Source organism: Oncorhynchus keta, chromosome 6 (assembly GCF_023373465.1).
Source record: "Oncorhynchus keta strain PuntledgeMale-10-30-2019 chromosome 6, Oket_V2, whole genome shotgun sequence".
NCBI lineage: Eukaryota > Metazoa > Chordata > Actinopteri > Salmoniformes > Salmonidae > Oncorhynchus > Oncorhynchus keta.
The window spans coordinates 8,841,034-8,861,484 of NC_068426.1; the positions used below are offsets into that span (position 1 = coordinate 8,841,034).

At 47.4% G+C, this 20,451-nt stretch overlaps 1 pseudogene; it reads left to right on the top strand.

The window, feature by feature from the left end:
- Positions 1 to 4,972: 4,972 nt before the first annotated feature.
- Positions 4,973 to 20,451, top strand: part of LOC127930822 (replication protein A 70 kDa DNA-binding subunit-like) — a 111,972-nt pseudogene continuing 96,493 nt past the window's right edge.

Consider the following 20,451-nt stretch of genomic DNA (forward strand, 5'->3'; position numbering starts at 1 on the left):
GCTAGTATTCCCCCTCTTTGTGTCTCGACCCCCCCCACCGGCCTCGATGAGACTCATCATGCGTCTGGGCTAGTATTTCCCCTCTTTGTGTCTCGACCCCCCCCCACCGGCCTCGATGAGACTCATCATGGGTCTGGGCTAGTATTTCCCCTCTTTGTGTCTCGGGACCCCCCCCACCGGCCTCGATGAGACTCATCATGGGTCTGGGCTAGTGTTCCCCCTCTTTGTGTCTCGGGACCCCCACCAACGGGTGGTTTTGGTATCCGAGGCACAAACGAAAAGGTCGGACCCTATGTACGAGTTGTCAGCGGCCGCGTTGTTATGAGAATGGTTGTAACCTTTCAACCAAATCTCCTGGTGTTTGTGTTTCAAAACGCTCAGTGGCTGTCGAGGCCTGTCAATCACCACAGCGTCTGCGTGTGGCAACCTCTTCAGTACCTGCGAACTGAGACGAGGATATCTGTCTGTGATATCTCAAAGTGTTTTACCAATGGGCGTGAATGGGTCAGTTTCTGGACTGACACCATTTGTGTCTGTGATTGAAAGGGGTTACAGTCCCCCACAATTTGATGCAGGCACGCACGCACGCGCACACACACACACACACACACACACACACACACACACACACACACACACACACACACACACACACACACACACACACACACACACACACACACACACACACACACACACACACACACACACACACACACACACACAGAGTGTTGTGCAACTAACTTAATTGTTTTTGTTTACTATTCTTTTGGGGACTACTGGTTAAACACACACACACACCCCACCCCATTGCTGTCACAAATCCATAACCATGTCATAATCAGATCTGTGATTAATTTAAAGGAAGGCTCAGTAGCACTATCATTCCATCTGATAGGCTCTGACTTCTAAACTTGAAAATATGAAATATCCTTATTCATGTCACTGAGGGAAAGAGGGGAATGTAGATTGTTTACATTCTGTCAGGATATTTTAATGTTAGACATCAGGGATACTATGGGAAGGAGGAGGGCCACAGTCTGGTCCAAGTCAACATGACAGCTGTGAGTTGGGGGGAGTGAAGTGTCAGATGAAGTGTGGAAGAACAGATATCACTAAAGTTCTGTCTAGCAACAGAGGTATTCAGAGCATTCAACATGATTTAAAGTCGAATCGTTACCACCCAAAACAAACCCCTCAAAGAGTCATTCCCAATGTATTCCACTCCAAAGATGGCACAAACAGAAAATGGCATACAATGAAGTAACTCCCTCCTTGTTCTGCTCAGTATGTCTTGCAAAACCTTCAGCCAGTAATAGTGCAGGCCTGGAGACATGCCCATCAGAGAGTACAGGAACAAGACCAATAGAGAAAGTGCAGAAGCCTTTTCCTCAGAGCCAACAAAGCAGACATCTGTACCCTTCTGAGTGATAAGCAAATGTCATTTCAACGAGACCTGGTCAGAAAGAGGAGGCAGGCAGGTCATGGAACGTGTGATTGATGTAGTTAAAGTTATTGTTAAATGTGGGCTTAGCTACAGAGCACACAGACACGAAGCTGCATATAACTTGGAAAACACGGCCGACAATCATGGCTAGTTTTTTGAGCTTATATTGTTACTAGTGGTAATTACTTCCGGGTTACTCTGAAGCAGCTATTCTATGACTCTTCCTTAACAGACGGACAAGGGTGAGAGAACATTAGCTGTGAGTTAAAGCTTTTGTACAGAAGCTTGTTTTTTGGACATTCCTATTATACTTATGTAGCCAATGTTCAGTTTCATTGACTCAGTGCATAGATGTGTGTATTGTGTGCTGTTGGCTTCATGGGCACCAGTGAGGCAACATTGTCATCTACATTCTTTGTAGAGGAGTGCTTTTTCCACCTTTGTATTATTCTTACTTACATTGTTGTAGGAACAATACACAGTGTTGGATCAGGATCGCAGCAGTGATTGAATGAGGGTATGAGGCATGAGTTGAGGTGTTCAGAGACTTGACCAGTGCAGGATTTGACTGGGAAGACACAAAACAATAACACAACACACTACACAGTCAGACCAAACCGCTAAGAAAGAGTTAGTCCAAGCAAGGAGTAAAATCACTGATGTGTAATAATGTGATTATGTTTGTGATTGACTCTACATACAGGAATGAGAGAACATGTATAGGGGTCCTCACAGTGCTAGGAGGGGAAACATTGTGCCAGTTGATGAGACGTGGCTTCAATTCATGTCAGCATAAAGTTGACAAAGGTAGTGGAGTGGAGTAGTCGTCACCTCTTAATCAGCGAACAGGAGGGGACTTAGCTGTAAATACAAATAGCAGATAAATCAAATCAGATCAAATTGTATTTGTCACATACACATGGATAGCAGATGTTAACGCAAGTGTAAAACAATGCTTGTGTTTCTAGTTCCGACAGTGTAGTAATATCTAACAAGTAATCTAACAAATTCACAATGACTACCTCATACACACAATGTAAAGGGATGGAATGAGAATACGTATATATAAATATATGGATGTGCGATGGCCGAACGACATAGGCAAGATGCAATAGATTGAATAAAATACAGTATATACATATGAGATGAGTAATGTAGGATATGTAAACATTATTAAAGCGACTAACGATACCATTATTCAATCCATTTATTAAAGTGGCCAGCGATTTGAGTCTGTATGTTGGCAGCAGCCTCTCTTTGTTAGTGATGGCTGTTTAACAGTCTGATGGCCTTGAGACAGAAGCTGTTTTTCAGTCTCTCGGTCCCAGCTTTGATGCACCTGTACTGACCTCGCCTTCTGGATAATAGTGGGGTGAACAGGCAGTGGCTCGGGTGGTTGTTGTCCTTGATGATATTTTTGGCCATCCTGTGACATCCGGTGCTATAGGTGTCCTGGTAGTTTTCCACTGGTGACGCGCAGTGCAGACCTCACTAACCTCTGGAGAACCATTCAGATGAGGTCGGTTCAGTTGCCGTACCAGGCGGTGATACACTAACCTCTGGAGAGCCTTTCAGATGAGGTCGGTTCAGTTGCCGGAGGCTCTCGTTTGTACATCTGTAGTGGTTTGTGAGGGTTTTTAGGGGACAAGCCAGATTTCTTCAGCCTCCTGATGTTGAAGAGGCGCTTTTGGTCTTTGGTGCCTCCTTCACCATGCTGTCTTTGTGGACAATTTCAGCTTGTCCGTGATGTGTACGCAGAGGAACTTAAAACTTACCACCTTCTCCACTACTGTCCCGTCGATGTGGATAGGGGGGTGCTCCCTTTGCTATTTCCTGAAGTCCACGAATATCTTTTGTTGACGTTGAGTGTGAGGTTATTTTCCTGACACCACACTCCGAGGGCCCACACCTCCTCCCTGTAGGCTGTCTCGTCATTGTTGGTAATCAGGCCGACAACTGTAGTGTCGTCTGCAAACTTGATGATTGAGTTGGATGCGTGCATGGCCACACAGTCAAAGATGAACGGGGAGTGCAGGAGAAGGCTGAGAACGCACCCTTGTGGGGCTCCAGTGTTGAGGATCAGCAGGGTGGAGACTTGTTTCCTACATTCACCACCTGGGGGCGGCCCATCAGAGCCCATCAGTCCATGAATCCAACCTTAAAATATTTTTTTACGTTAATCACACACCTACAGTCAGTTACAGAGACCTTCTGAACAAAATCATAGTGTGTAATTATTTCAACCATGTTTATGAAACTGTTATCATTCGTCAATTTAGTCTATTGTATAGTTCATTTCAGTCCATGGATCGAACCTTAAATTATTTGTTTCACACTCAAGGGTTTTTCAGCATGTAGTTTCAATCTAACTGAATGCCACTAGCATCTCTGTTAAGTGTCAACCACATACCGACCCACATCTGAATGAATAAGTTGTTTCCTTTGCAGAAGTTAGCAATATGGTAATATTCCACAAGATCCACTAAGACTTTTTGAAGACTATGAAGCTTAATTCAGTTCTGTGCATTTATATTGAGAAACACTGGGCTATGTTACCATAAGATAATAAAATATACTAGTGATGGAATTGAATTGAGCCAGTGTGCAGAGTGACTACCTTCAAATCAAATCAAAATTGCATTTGTCACATGTGCCCCAATACAACAGGTGTAGTAGGCCTTACAACATTGTCACCTCTCATGTGACCTGGGACCTGACCTGGGAACTGATACAGTGTAAGGTCTACAACTCCATGCTGGCGTTACCTCAGAACCTGCAGGCTGACTGAGCCGTGACCATCATCGCCATCATCGTCTGGGTTCTGGGAGTCTCCATAGTCAGGGCCAAGTGCACCAACTACACCAATAACAAAACGTCCAAGGCCAAAGGAATGATCATCTCCAGAATGATCTTCATCCTGGCTGTAACCCTGGTGCTCGTTCCTGTCTCCTGGATGGCCAGCACCATTTGGGGGAGTTATGGGTCTCGCTCTACATCTGCTGGGAGGCAGCGGCCCTGCTCCTGGTTATGGGGGTCGTACTGTGCAGCTCCTACCCTCTAGTGAGATTGAGCCATGTTCCTGGGTGTCACCCCCTGACCTCAGTTATCTATGTTTTCTGTATTATTTTGGTCAGGTCAGGGTGTGACGAGGGTGGGTATCTGTGTTTATCACTTGTCTAGGATTTGTGTATATCTATGGGGTTTTGGTATGTCTCGGTAAATGTAGGTCTATGGTGGCCTGAATTGGTTCCCAATCAGAGGCAGCTGTTTATCGTTGTCTCTGATTGGGGATCCTATTTAGGTTGCTATTTTCCATTTTGGTTTTGTGGCTTTGTAGTTGCCTGTCAGCACTTGTGTCTTATAGCGTCACTGTTGTTTTGTTGTTCTTATCACGCTGCGCCTTGGTCTCCTCGTTATGACGAACGTGACACTGGGAGCCTTTGGGATGGATAGTCTCCCTAGTGCCCTGTGTTGTCTATATAGTAGTTTCTTATGTACCCCCCCAGTGGGGTCAAATGGGCTCCTATGACGATCACTTCCATCTCCTACATCCTGGGAACTCTAGGAGTGATGGGGTTCATCTTTGGGACCAGGTGCTGTAACTGCATCAAGAGTAACAGGACCGTGGTCAAAGTCAAGTTTATCAGTGGAACTTTCTTCATCCTGGCTGGTATCCTCCAGCTCACCACTCTCTATCTGCTGTTCTAGAACTTTACTTTACACCGTTTCAGAAAGCTGGTAAACAGACATACTGTATCTCCCAGAAGATTGGGAGCGAGTGACGGTAAATGGAAAGTGTCAGAAGGTGGCTGCTTATCAACAGTTGGGACCCAAAGTTTACACTCTAATTTTCATATTTCTGCGTTGGGAGATGGTAATATTAGCAGGCGTTTTTGCGCTTCGGACCAATCAAAATCTACGTGATACCCTCGTAATTTTCATCTACATATCTTTGGCCTTCTATTCTGCAGTCAGTCCATGTTGAGAGGGACCGTTTCTGTGGTATTTTAAAACGGAAGACTCAGATATTCACAATGAAAACTGGAACAGATTTTTTTTGTGAGGGTTGATATTGAAATGCTGTCTGTTATTTAACCTTTGTTTAACTAGGCAAGTTAAGAACAAATTCTTATTTGCAATGACAGACTACACCGGCCAAACCCGGACAACGCTGGGCCTTATTTTTATTTTGACTATTTTCTACATTGTAGAATGATGTTGACGACATCAAAAAGAAATAACATGAAATAACACATAACACAAAGATGAAATAACACATATGAAACCATGTAGTAACCAAAAAAGTGTTAAACAAATCCAAATATATTTAATATTTGAGATTCTTCAACGTAGCCACCCTTTGCACTGTCAAGGCTCAGGAGAAGACCCAAATGCAGACAGTTTCAAGGTAACACATGTTTATTACAAAAACAGGGGGTTAGGCAAACAACAGGTCAAGGGCAGGCCAGTAATCCAGGGTGGTGTGACAAAGTACAGAACAGCATGCAGGCTCAGGGCAGGCAGAATGGTCCAAACTGGGGGAACTAGAAAACAGGAACTAGAGAAAGACAGCAGCACAGGAAAACCTCTGGTAGGTTTGTTGAAACAACGAACTGGCAACAGACAAACAGAGAACACAGGTATAAATACACAGGGGATAATGGGGAAGATGGGCGACACCAGGAGGGGTGTGGAGACAAGCACAAAGACAGGTGAAACAGATCATGGTGTGACATGCACACTCTTGGCATTCTCTCTTCATGAGTTGGTCACCTGGAATGCATTTCAATTAACAGGTGTGCCTTGTTAAAAGTTCATTTGTGGAAATTCTTTCCTTCTTAATGAGTTTGAGCCAATTAGTTGTGTTGTGATAGGGTAGGGTTGGTATACAGAATATACCACTTTTTGGTCAAAGACCAAGTCCATATTATGGAGAGAACAGCTCAAATAAGCAAAGAGAAATTACAATCCAGCATTACTTTTAAGACATGAAGGTCAGTCAATACGGACAATGTCAAAAACTTTGAAAGTTTTTTTAAGTGTAGTCTCAAAATCCATCAAGCGCTATGATGAAACTGGCTCTCATGATGACCGCCACAGATAAGGAGGACCCAGATTTACCTCTGCTGCAGAGGATAAATTCATCAGAGTTAACTGCACCTCAGATTGCAGCTCAAGTAACAGACACATCTCAACATAAACTGTTCAGAGGAGACTGATTGAATCAGGCCTTCATGGTCTAATTGCTGCAAAGAATCCACTACTAAAGGACACCATTAAGAAGAAGAGACTTGTTTGGGTCCAATGTCCAACACCTTCCTTTACTGAAGCTCCTCCTACAACCTCTCTCTCACTGTGACACATGCACGCATGCACACACACACACACACACACAGCTCCATGGTGTGTCTGTGACGACTTGGGCCAGACGGAATCTAGAATCTGTGGCAGCAGAATTTCCCTGAGAACTCTTGTTCTAATGTTCTCCATGTTCCTTCTCAGCCTGGTCTCATAGACTAGACGTAACATAGTAAATGTAAATCCGGGACACTCAAATGAATATGATGTGTTACATTTGGCATGGTTACATAAGATAGAAAGTTACTTAAGTATAAAAGGAAAGCAGGGTGGTTGGTCGGTCTGAATGGCTGGCTGGGGGAACATCTAGCAACACAAAGGTTGTGTGCAACTATTTCCTACTTTTTAGCTACTTTGCAACTATTTAGAATGTTAGCTAACCTTAACCTTAAACATTTTAGCTAACCATTCCCCTAACCTTAACCTTAACAGCTGATGCTATCATGCATATTTCCGTGTTACTTGCCTCGAAGCGAGCATAGTGTGGTGTGGTGTGCAGGTGTGCTTCCCTTTGTAGTCTGTAATAGTTTGCCAGCCCTGCCATATCCGACGAGCGTCGGAGCCGGTGTAGTATGATTCGATCTCTGTCCTGTATTGATGCTTTGCCTGTTTGTCCGAGGACATAGCGGGATTTCTTAAAGGGTTCTGGGTTAGTGTCCCGCTCCTTGAATGCGGCAGCTCTACCCTTTAGCGTTGTGTTGATGTTGCCTGTAATCCATGGCTTCTGGTTGTGGTATGTACGTACGGTCACTGTTGTTAACAACGTTATCGATGCACTGATTAGCCAGTGACTGATGTGGTCCTCAATGCCATTGGAAGAATCGCGGAACATATTCCATAGTCTGTGCTAGCAAAACAGCCCCGTAGGTTAGCATCTGCTTCATCTGACCTCTTTTTTATTGACTGAGTCACTGGCACTTCCTGTTTTAGTTTAAGCTTGTAAGCAGGAATCAGGAGGATAGAATTATGGTCAGATGTGCCAAATGGAGAGCGAGGGAGAGCTTTGTACTTGTCTCTGTGTGTGGAGTAAAGGTGGTCTAGTTTTTTTTTCCCTCTCTCATTGCACAATTAACATGCTGGTAGAAATGAGGTATAAAAAATTTAAGTTTCCCTGCACTAATGTCCCCGGACACTAGGAGCGCTGTCTCTGGGTGAGCTTTTTCTTGTTTGCTTACAGCCGTATACAGCTCACTGAGTGATGACCTACAGTATATAGCTCGTTGAGTGGGGTCTTAGTGCCAGTATCGGTTTGTGGTGGTAAATAGACAGCTACGTATAATATAGATGAAAACTCTCTTGGTAAATAGTGTGGTCTACATTTTATCATGAGATGATTCACCTCAGGCGAGCTAAACCTGGAGACATCCTTAGATTTCGTGCACCAGTTGTTGTTTACATAGACCGCCACCATGTATTTTTTATTTTATTTTTTTATTTCACCTTTATTTAACCAGGTAGGCTAGTTGAGAACAAGTTCTCATTTGCAACTGCGACCTGGCCAAGATAAAGCATAGCAGTGTGAACAGACAACACAGAGTTACACATGGAGTAAACAATTAACAAGTCAATAAGACAGTAGAAAAAAAGGGGAGTCTATATACAATGTGTGCAAAAGGCATGAGGAGGTAGGCGAATAATTACAATTTTGCAGATTAACACTGGAGTGATAAATGATCAGATGATCATGTACAGGTGGAGATATTGGTGTGCAAAAGAGCAGAAAAGTAAATAAATAAAAACTGTGGGGATGAGGTAGGTGAAAATGGGTGGGCTATTTACCAATAGATTATGTACAGCTGCAGCGATCGGTTAGCTGCTCAGATAGCTGATGTTTGAAGTTGGTGAGGGAGATAAAAGTCTCCAACTTCAGCGATTTTTGCAATTCGTTCCAGTCACAGGCAGCAGAGTACTGGAACGAAAGGCGGCCGAATGAGGTGTTGGCTTTAGGGATGATCAGTGAGATACACCTGCTGGAGCGCGTGCTACGGATGGGTGTTGCCATCGTGACCAGTGAACTGAGATAAGGCGGAGCTTTACCTAGCATGGACTTGTAGATGAACTGGAGCCAGTGGGTCTGGCGACGAATATGTAGCGAGGGCCAGCCGACTAGAGCATACAAGTCGCAGTGGTGGGTAGTATAAGGTGCTTTAGTGACAAAACGGATGGCACTGTGATAAACTGCATCCAGTTTGCTGAGTAGAGTGTTGGAAGCGATTTTGTAGATGACATCGCCGAAGTCGAGGATCGATAGGATAGTCAGTTTTACTAGGGTAAGCTTGGCAGAGTGAGTGAAGGAGGCTTTGTTGCGGAATAGAAAGCCGACTCTTGATTTGATTTTCGATTGGAGATGTTTGATATGGGTCTGGAAGGAGAGTTTGCAGTCTAGCCAGACACCTAGGTACTTATAGGTGTCCACATATTCAAGGTCGGAACCATCCAGTGTGGTGATGCTAGTCGGGCATGCGGGTGCAGGCAGCGATCGGTTGAAAAGCATGCATTTGGTTTTACTAGCGTTTAAGAGCAGTTGGAGGCCACGGAAGGAGTGTTGTATGGCATTGAAGCTCGTTTGGAGGTTAGATAGCACAGTGTCCAATGACGGGCCGAAAGTATATAGAATGGTGTCGTCTGCGTAGAGGTGGATCAGGGAATCGCCCGCAGCAAGACCAACATCATTGATATATACAGAGAAAAGAGCCGAGAATTGAACCCTGTGGCACCCCCATAGAGACTGCCAGAGGACCGGAGAGCATGCCCTCCGATTTGACACACTGAACTCTGTCTGCAAAGTAATTGGTGAACCAGGCAAGGCAGTCATCTGAAAAACCGAGGCTACTGAGTCTGACGATAAGAATCTGGTGATTGACAGAGTCGAAAACCTTGGCAAGGTCGATGAAGACGGCTGCACAGTACTGTCTTTTATCGATGGCGGTTATGATGTCGTTTAGTACCTTGAGTGTGGCTGAGGTGCACCCGTGACCGGCTCGGAAACCAGATTGCATAGCGGAGAAGGTACGGTGGGATTCGAGATGGTCAGTGACCTGTTTGTTGACTTGGCTTTCGAAGACCTTAGATAGGCAGGGCAGAATGGGTATAGGTCAACGGCCAACTTGGAATTTGACTGCAGTCATGACTCAGGACTGTAATACGGTTATATACAGTGGGGCAAAAAAGTATTTAGTCAGCCACCAATTGTGCAAGTTCTCCCACTTAAAAAGATGAGAGAGGCTTGTAATTTTCATCATAGGTACACTTCAATTATGATAGACAAAATGAGAAAAAGAATTCCAGAAAATCCCATTGTAGGATTTTTTAATGAATTTGAAAGCTCTTTGATCTTGGCCATAGTGGAGTTTGGAGTGTGACTGTTTGAGGTTGTGACAGGTGTATTTTATACTGATAACAAGTTCAAACAGGTGCCATTAATACAGGTAACGAGTGGAGGACAGAGGAGCCTCTTAAAGAAGAAGTTACAGGTCTGTGAGAGCCAGAAATCTTGCTTGTTTGTAGGTGACCAAATACTTATTTTCCACCATAATTTGCAAATAAATTCATAAAAAATCCTACAATTTGATTTTCTCATTTTGTCTGTCATAGTTGAAGTGTACCTAGGATGAAAGTTACAGGCCTCTCGCATCTTTTTTAAGTGGGAGAACTTGCACAATTAGTGGCTGACTAAATACCTTTTAGCCCCACTGTATATAACCGTATTACAGTCCTGAGTCATGACTGCAGTCAAATTCCAAGTTGGCCGTTGAGTCATGGTAATCTCCTCTTGTGCACTCTGGACATGCATTGGTAGTACCCAACTCGCTAATGACCATCAGGTCGCTAATCAAATCAAATCAACTGTTATTGGTCACATACACATGGTCAGCAGATGTTATTGTGAGTGTAGTGAAATGCTTATGCTTCTAGGTCCGATAGTGCAGCAGTATCTAACAGGTAATATCTAACAATTACACTACAAAACCTAATATCTAACACATTCCACATCAAAACCTAATACACACAATCTAGTAAAGGAATGGGATGAGAATATATAAGGATAAAATACATAGATGAGCAGTGACAGAGCAGCCAAGATGCAATAGATAGTAAAGAATAGATAGTGAAGTATACAGTATACAGTATATACTGTACATATGAGATGAGTAATGTGAGATATGTAAACATTCTTAAAGTGGCATTATTAAAGTGACTAGTGTTCCAGTTATTAAAGTGGCCAATGATATCAAGTATGTAGGTATGCAGCCGCCTCTCTGTGTTAGTGGTGGCTGTTTAACAATCTGATGGCCTTGAGATAGAAGCTGTTTTTCAGTCTCTCGGTCCCAGCTTTGATGCACCTGTACTGATCTCGCCTTCTGGATGATAGTGGGGTGAACAGGCAGTGGCTCGGGTGGTTGTTGTCCTTGATGATCCTTCTGGATGATAGCAGGGTGAACAGGCAGAGGCTCGGGTGGTTATTGTACTTGATGATCTTTTTTGCCTTCCTGTGACATCGGGTGGTGTAGGTGTCCTGAAAGGCAAGTCAAGTAGTTTGCCCCTGGTGATGCGTTGTGCAGACCACACTACCCTCTGCAGAGGTCTGCTTTTGTGGGCGGAGCAGTTGCCGTACCAGGCGGTGATACAGCCAAACAGGATGCTCTCAATTGTGCATCTGTAGAAGTTAGTGACGGTTTTCAGTGAAAAGTCACATTTTGTCAGCCTCCTGAGGTTGAAGAGGCGCTGTTGCGCTTTCTTCACCACACTGTCTGTGCGTGGACCATTTCAGTTTGTCGGTGACATGTACACAGAGGAACTTCAAACGTTCCACCTTCTCCACTGCTGTCCTGTCGATGTGGATAGGGGGGTGTTCCATCGATGTGGATAGGGGGTGTCCCATCGATGTGGATAGGGGGTGTCCCATCGATGTGGATAGGGGGTGTCCCATCGATGTGGATAGGGGGTGTCCTCGATCGATGTGGATAGGGGGTGTCCTGTCGATGTGGGATAGGGGGTGTCCTAGGGGGGTGTCGATGATGGATAGGGGGTGTCCTGTCGATGTGGATAGGGGGGTGTCCTGTCGATGTGGATAGGGGGTGTCCCATCGATGTGGATAGGGGGTGTCCATCGATGTGGATAGGGGGTGTCCCATCGATGTGGATAGGGGGTGTCCCATCGATGTGGATAGGGGGTGTCCCATCGATGGGGTGTCCCATCGATGTGTGACAGGGGGGTGTCCTGTCGTCCCATGTGGATATGTGGGGGTGTCCCATCGATGTGGATAGGGGGTGTCCCATCGATGTGGATAGGGGGGTGTCCCATCGATGTGGATAGGGGGGTGTCCTGTCGATGTGGATAGGGGGGTGTCCTATCGATGTGGACAGGGGGGTGTCCTGTCGATGTGGATAGGGGGGTGTCCTGTCGATGTGGATATGTGGGGGTGTCCCTGTCGATGTGGACAGGGGTGTCCCATCGATGATGGATATGTGGGGGGTGTCTTGTCGATGTGGATAGGGGGGTGTCCCATCGATGTGGATAGGGGGGTGTCCTGTCGATGTGGATAGGGGGGTGTCCTGTCGATGTGGATAGGGGGTGGGGGTGTCCCATCGATGTGGATATGTGGGGGGTGTCCCGTCGATGTGGATAGGGGGTGTCCTGTCGATGTGGACAGGGGGGTGTCCTGTCGATGTGGATAGGGGGGTGTCCTGTCGATGTGGATAGGGGGGTGTCCTGTCGATGTGGATAGGGGGTGTCCCATCGATAGGGGGGTGTCCTGTCCATGTGGATAGGGGGTGTCCGATGTGGATGTGGATGTGGAGGGGGTGTCCTGGATCGATGTGGATAGGGGGTGTCCTCGATGTGGATAGGGGGTGTCCCATCGATGTGGATAGGGGGTGATGTGGATAGGGGGTGTCCTGTCGATGTGGATAGGGGGTGATGTGGATAGGGGGTGTCCCATCGATGTGTGGGGTGTCCCATCGATGTGGGGGTGTCCTGTCGATGTGGATAGGGGGGTGTCCTGTCGATGTGGATAGGGGGGTGTCCTGTCGATGTGGATAGGGGGGTGTCCTGTCGATGTGGATAGGGGGGTGTCCTGTCGATGTGGATAGGGGGGTGTCCTGTCGATGTGGATAGGGGGGTGTCCCATCGATGTGGACAGGGGGGTGTCCTGTCGATGTGGATAGGGGGGTGTCCTGTCGATGTGGACAGGGGGCTGCTCCCTCTGCTGTTTCCTGAAGTCCTCGATCATCTCTTTTGTTTAGCTGACGTTTATTCATGTCTACTCCTCTGCTGTTGCTACAGTAGGTGGCAGCATAGGCCTCTCAAACCCGATTTGCTCTTTAAATATTACATCTCCTTTTTAGAAATGTAACCCTTGCAGGAAAACCACATCTTTTGAAAATCTCTTTAAATGTTTTAAGAACCTTCCGCTTTTTTAGTTTGTTGCCATCATGAAGCCATTTCCATGTAATACGTTTGATTTTGTTGGTCTTTACTTGTGTAAAATAAAAGTTAACACGGTCTGTTCCGTCTATCATTGAAGAACCAGAAAACACATTTTAGCAGACATGTCATATGAAGGCTGTGGGCGAGAGAATGCCAGAGTCATTGGATGAATACACAGTCATTATATACATTACATACTGTATATAGAACGTGTGCAATGTGGTCTGAGCAGACGTTAAACAGAAAACACATAAAAAACACAAAGCAAAATACCTCTTTGTAGTTTGAGGAACTGTGCCTTTTTAGGGCTTTTAAGCTCTAATGTTCTCCATGATTCTTTTCAGCCTGGTCTCATAGACTAGACGTAACATAGTAAAAGTAAATCCGAGACACTCATTTACATTTACATTTAAGTCATTTAGCAGACGCTCTTATCCAGAGCGACTTACACTCAAAATAATATGATATGTTACGTTTGGTATGGTAACTTAAGACAGAAGGTTACTTAAGGCAAAAACATGAATCTCATCATGGCCAACTTCAGCATTTTAGCTCATTTGCAACGTTGCAACTATTTCCTACTTTTTAGCTACTTTGCAACTACTTAGAATGTTAGCTAACCATACTTAACTTTAAACATGTTAGCTAACCCTTCCCTTAACCTTAACCCTTTAACCCTTCCCCTAACCTTAACCCTTTAACCTAACTCCTAACCTTAACCCTAACCTTAGCTGTAACACCTAGTCCCGAGTCTAGCTAACCTTAGCCAGCTAGCTAACACTAGCGTTAGCAACCTAGGCATCTAGCTAACATTTGCCATGGCAAAAGTTTAGCAAATTCATAACATAGTGCATGTCTTGCAAATTCTCATCATAATGCACAAACTATAATTCATAACATATTGTACAAATTGCAATTCGTAACGTATCATTTGAAATGGATAACGGACATCCACAAATTAATACCATAAGAAACGTAACATATCATACTTAATGTAGTGTCTCAGAATTACATACATAATAATACAAAATGCTCTGAGACCAGGTTGTCCTTCTCTCTTGTTGTTCCTCAGAACATGCATCCTATCATAAGGGGATCTGGTCCACCCCGGTTCCACCTCGTGATGAGTGATGGCCTGCACACCATGTCCTGTAAGTAGTATTGTGTTATTAACGCTATTACAGGTATTGGTAATAATGTAATCACCATGATTCATTATTAACATTGCAAAACAATTCAACTTAGTAAGGCTTCATTCTTGCTCATGATGTGTGATGACCTGCACACCCGGTCCTTTGAGCCTAACCTGTCTGTGCCCACTCTGTGTGTGTGTTTGTGTGTGTGTGTGGTGTAGCCTTCTGGCTGGTCACCAAATTGAACTGTCTGGTTGAGAAGAACTGTCTGCTCCCCTACTGTGTATGTCTACTGAAGAGGAGAGTCACCAACATACTGAAGGATGGAAGGTACGCCTGGACTCTCTGTCTCTCTCTCTGTCTCTCTGTCTCTCTCTCTGTCTCTCTGTCTCTCACTCTGTCTCTCTGTCTCTCTCTCTCTGTCTCTCTGTCTCTCTCTCTCTGTCTCTCTCTCTGTCTCTCTGTCTCTCTCTCTCTCTGTCTCTCTGTCTCTCTGTCTGTCTCTCTGTCTCTCTCTCTCTGTCTGTCTCTCTGTCTCTCTCTCTCAATGTCTCTCTCTCTGTCTGGCTAGAGATGGTGGGGTAGATGAGGCTGGGCCTAGTCATGCCAGGGAAGGTGGTGTAGATGAGGCTGGGTCTAGTCAGGCTAGAGATGGTGGGGTAGATGAGCCTGGGTCTAGTCAGGCTAGAGATGGTGGGGTAGATGAGGCTGGGTCTAGTCAGGCTAGAGATGGTGGGGTAGATGAGCCTGGGTCTTATCAGGCTAGAGATGGTGGGATAGATAGGCCTGGGTCTAGTCAGGCTAGAGATGGTGGGGTAGCGGAGGCTGGGTCGAGTCAGGCGAGAGATGGTGGGGTAGATGAGCCTGGGTCTAGTCAGGCTAGAGATGGGGGGATAGTTCAGGCTGGGCCTAGTTATGCTATGGAGGGTGGTGTAGATGATCCTGGGTCTAGTCAGGTTATGGAGGGTGGTGTAGATGATGCTGGGTCTAGTCAGGTTATGGAGGGTGGTGTAGATGATGCTGGGTCTCATCAGGTTATGGAGGGTGGTGTAGATGAGGCTGGGTCTAGTCAGGTTATTCTGGTGGATGAGGAGAGTATAGTGGGGAAGTGTAAGAGAATAGGGGGGAGGAGGAGGGTGGTGTAGATGGTGCTGGGTCTAGTCAGGTTATGCAAGTGGATGAGGAGAGTATAGTAGGGAAGTGTAAGAGATTAGGGGGGAGGAGGAGGGTGGTGTAGATGATGCTGGGTCTAGTCAGGTTATGCAAGTGGAGAGGAGAGTATAGGGGGAAGTGTAAGAGACTAGGGGGGAGGAGGAGGGTGGTGTAGATGGTGCTGGGTCTAGTCAGGTTATGCAAGTGGATGAGGAGAGTATAGTAGGGAAGTGTAAGAGATTAGGGGGAGGAGGAGGGTGGTGTAGATGATGCTGGGTCTAGTCAGGTTATTCTAGTGGATGAGGAGAGTATAGGGGGAAGTGTAAGAGACTAGGGGGGAGGAGGAGGGTGGTGTTGATGATGCTGGGTCTAGTCAGGTTATGCAAGTGGATGAGGAGAGTATAGTGGGGAAGTTTAAGAGACTAGGGGGGAGGAGGAGGGTGGTGTAGATGGTGCTGGGTCTAGTCAGGTTATGCAAGTGGATGAGGAGAGTATAGTGGGGAAGTGTAAGAGATTAGGGGGAGGAGGAGGGTGGTGTAGATGATGCTGGGTCGAGTCAGGTTATTCTAGTGGATGAGGAGAGTATAGGGGGAAGTGTAAGAGACTAGGGGGGAGGAGGAGGGTGGTGTAGATGATGCTGGGTCTAGTCAGGTTATGCAAGTGGATGAGGAGAGTATAGTGGGGAAGTGTAAGAGACTAGGGGGGAGGAGGAGGGTGGTGTAGATGGTGCTGGGTCTAGTCAGGTTATGCAAGTGGAGAGGAGAGTATAGGGGGAAGTGTAAGAGATTAGGGGGGAGGAGGAGGGTGGTGTAGATGATGCTGGGTCTAGTCAGGTTATGCAAGTGGAGAGGAGAGTATAGGGGGAAGTGTAAGAGATTAGGGGGGATAAGGAGGGTGGTGTAGATGAGGCTGGGTCTAGTCAGGTTATGCAAGTGGAGAGGAGAGTATAGGGGGAAGTGTAAGAGATTAGGGGGGATAAGGAGGGTGGTGTAGATGATGCTGGGTCTCATCAGGTTATGGAGGGTGGTGTAGATGAGGCTGGGTCTAGTCAGGTTATTCTAGTGGATGAGGAGAGTATAGTGGGGAAGTGTAAGAGACCAGGGGGGAGGAGGAGGGTGGTGTAGATGATGCTGGGTCTAGTCAGGTTATGCAAGTGGAGAGGAGAGGATAGGGGGAAGTGTAAGAAATTAGGGGGGAGGAGGAGGGTGGTGTAGATGATGCTGGGTCTAGTCAGGTTATGCAAGTGGAGAGGAGAGTATAGGGGGAAGTGTAAGAGATTAGGGGGGATAAGGAGGGTGGTGTAGATGATGCTAGGTCTAGTCAGGTTATTCTAGTGGATGAGGAGAGTATAGGGGGAAGTGTAAGAGATTAGGGGGGAGGAGGAGGGTGGTGTAGATGGTGCTGGGTCTAGTCAGGTTATTCTAGTGGACGAGGAGAGTACAGGGGGAAGTGTAAGAGACTAGGTGGGAGGAGGAGGGTGGTGTAGATGATGCTGGGTCTAGTCATGTTATGCAAGTGGATGAGGAGAGTATAGTGGGGAAGTGTAAGAGATTAGGGGGAGGAGGAGGGTGGTGTAGATGATGCTAGGTCTAGTCAGGTTATTCTAGTGGATGAGGAGAGTATAGGGGGAAGTGTAAGAGACTAGGGGGGAGGAGGAGGGTGGTGTAGATGGTGCTGGGTCTAGTCAGGTTATTCTAGTGGATGAGGAGAGTATAGTGGGGAAGTGTAAGAGATTAGGGGGGAGGAGGAGGGTGGTGTAGATGGTGCTGGGTCTCGTCAGGTTATTCTAGTGGATGAGGAGAGTATAGTGGGGAAGTGTAAGAGATTAGGGGGGAGGAGGAGGGTGGTGTAGATGAGGCTGGGTCTAGTCAGGTTATTCTAGTGGAGGAGGAGACTATAGTGGGGAAGTGTAAGAGACTAGGGGGAGGAGGAGGGTGGTGTAGATGATGCTGGGTCTAGTCAGGTTATTCTAGTGGATGAGGAGAGTATAGGGGGAAGTGAAAGAGACTAGGGGGGAGGAGGAGGGTGGTGTAGATGATGCTGGGTCTAGTCAGGTTATTCTAGTGGATGAGGAGATTATAGTTGGGAAGTGTAAGAGATTAGTGGGGAGGAGGAGGGTGTAGATGATGCTGGGTCTAGTCAGGTTATTCTAGTGGATGAGGAGACTATAGTGGGGAAGTGTAAGAGATTAGGGGGGAGGAGGAGGGTAGTGTAGATGATGCTGGGTCTAGTCAGGTTATTCTAGTGGATGAGGAGAGTATAGTGGGGAAGTGTAAGAGACTAGGGGGAGTAGGAGGGTGGTGTAGATAATGCTGGGTCTAGTCAGGTTATTCTAGTGGACAAGGAGAGTACAGCGGGAAGTGTAAGAGACTAGGGGGGAGGAGGAGGGTGGTGTAGATGATGCTGGGTCTAGTCAGGTTATTGTAGTGGATGAGGAGAGTATAGTGGGGAAGTGTAAGAGACTAGGGGGGGAGGAGGAGGTTGGTGTAGATGATGCTGGGTCTAGTCAGGTTATTCTAGTGGATGAGGAGAGTATAGTGGGGAAGTGTAAGAGACTAGTGGGAAGGAGGAGGGTGGTGTAGATTATGCTGGGTCTAGTCAGGTTATACTAGTGGATGAGGAGAGTATAGTGGGGAAGTGTAAGAGACTAGGGGGAAGGAGGAGGGTGGTGTAGATGATGCTGGGTCTAGTCACGTTATTCTAGTGGATGAGGAGAGTATAGTGGGGAAGTGTAAGAGATTAAGGGGAGGAGGAGGGTGTAGATGGTGCTGGGTCTTGTCAGGTTATTCTAGTGGATGAGGAGAGTATAGTAGGGAAGTGTAAGAGATTAGGGGGGGAGGAGGAGGGTGGTGTAGATGGCACTACCATTCTCCCGGTGGGGTTTTCGGATCATCACATAACCATGACTCGGCTGTCTATTTCACCAGGGCCCCGGCAGACATCTTATTGGAAGTTCAATGTAAAGCTCTTACAAGATGCCACTTTTTGCTCAGGTTCCCAGACCTTTTGGGAAAGGTGGGGGCAGCGAAGAAAGAAGTATGAGTCTCTGAGTCAATGGTGGGATATGGGGGAAGTCCAAATTCGGCTTTTCTGTCAACAGTACACGGCTCTCTCATACTCAGAGGCTAGGAGAGTATTGGGGGAACTAGAGCGTTGTATTAGTGAGATAGAGGTAGAGATGGTGGGGCAAGGCAATGTAAGCCTCCAGGCTAATTTAGCTGAATTATGTAGGGACCTGGGCAGTTTTTTCCAGGTTAAAGCAAAGGGAGCACTTGTGAGAGCTAGATTCTCCATGCTCAAGGAGATGGATGCTCCCAGCTCCTTCTTCTTTGGTTTGGAAAGACAGAGCAGTGAAGCCAAGGGTATGCATTGTCTGCGGCTGTCTGATGGGCGGGTGACCTCTGTGGTGGGGGAGATGCGGCTGTCTGATGGGCAGGTGACCTCTGTGGTGGGGGAGATGCGGCTGTCTGATGGGCGGGTGACCTCTGTGGTGGGGGAGATGCGGCTGTCTGATGGGCGAAGGTGACCTCTGTGGTGGGGGAGATGCGGCTGTCTGATGGGCGGGTGACCTCTGTGGTGGGGGAGATGTGGCTGTCTGATGGGCGGGTGACCTCTGTGGTGGGGGAGATGTGGCTGTCTGATGGGCAGGTGACCTCTGTGGTGCTGGGGGAGATGCGGCTGTCTGATGGGCGGGTGACCTCTGTGGTGGGGGAGATGCGGCTGTCTGATGGGCGGGTGACCTCTGTGGTGGGGGAGATGTGGCTGTCTGATGGGCGGGTGACCTCTGTGGTGGGGGAGATGTGGCTGTCTGATGGGCAGGTGACCTCTGTGGTGGGGGAGATGCGGCTGTCTGATGGGCAGGTGACCTCTGTGGTGGGGGAGATGCGGCTGTCTGATGGGCGGGTGACCTCTGTGGTGGGGGAGATGCGGCTGTCTGATGGGCAGGTGACCTCTGTGGTGGGGGAGATGCGGCTGTCTGATGGGCGGGTGACCTCTGTGGTGGGGGAGATGCGGCTGTCTGATGGGCGGGTGACCTCTGTGGTGGGGGAGATGTGGCTGTCTGATGGGCGGGTGACCTCTGTGGTGGGGGAGATGTGGCTGTCTGATGGGCAGGTGACCTCTGTGGTGGGGGAGATGCGGCTGTCTGATGGGCGGGTGACCTCTGTGGTGGGGGAGATGCGGCTGTCTGATGGGCGGGTGACCTCTGTGGTGGGGGAGATGTGGCTGTCTGATGGGCGGGTGATCTCTGTGGTGGGAGAGATGTGGCTGTCTGATGGGCGGGTGACCTCTGTGGTGGGAGAGATGTGGCTGTCTGATGGGCGGGTGATCTCTGTGGTGGGAGAGATGTGGCTGTCTGATGGGCGGGTGACCTCTGTGGTGGGGGAGATGTGGCTGTCTGATGGGCGGGTGACCTCTGTGGTGGGAGAGATGTGGCTGTCTGATGGGCAGGTGACCTCTGTGATCGGAGAGATGTGGCTGTCTGATGGGCGGGTGACCTCTGTGGTGGGAGAGATGTGGCAGCGGACTGTGGAGTTGTATACTGAGTTGTATAGGACAGATGTGTGTGATCCTATGTGTGCTCAGGTCTTGTTCGCAGGACTAAGCTCTCTCTGGGTACAGAGGGATGAAATGGACATTCCTCTGTTGTACCATGAACTGGCAGAGGCCGTAACCCAGATGTCCCCCGGTCATGTACCGGGGGTCGATGGACTCCCAGTGGAGTTTTATAAAAAATTCTGGGGAATAATTGGACAGGACTTATTTTGCGTGTTGCGTGAATGCGTCGGGGTAGGAGAGTTGCCGATGAGCTGCAATCGGGCGGCTCTGACTCCCCTGCCCAAAAAAGGGGACTTGTGTGAACTTAAGAACTGGAGGCCTGTGGCATTACTCTGTGCGGACTACAAGATATTTGCCAAAGTCCTCTCTAACAGA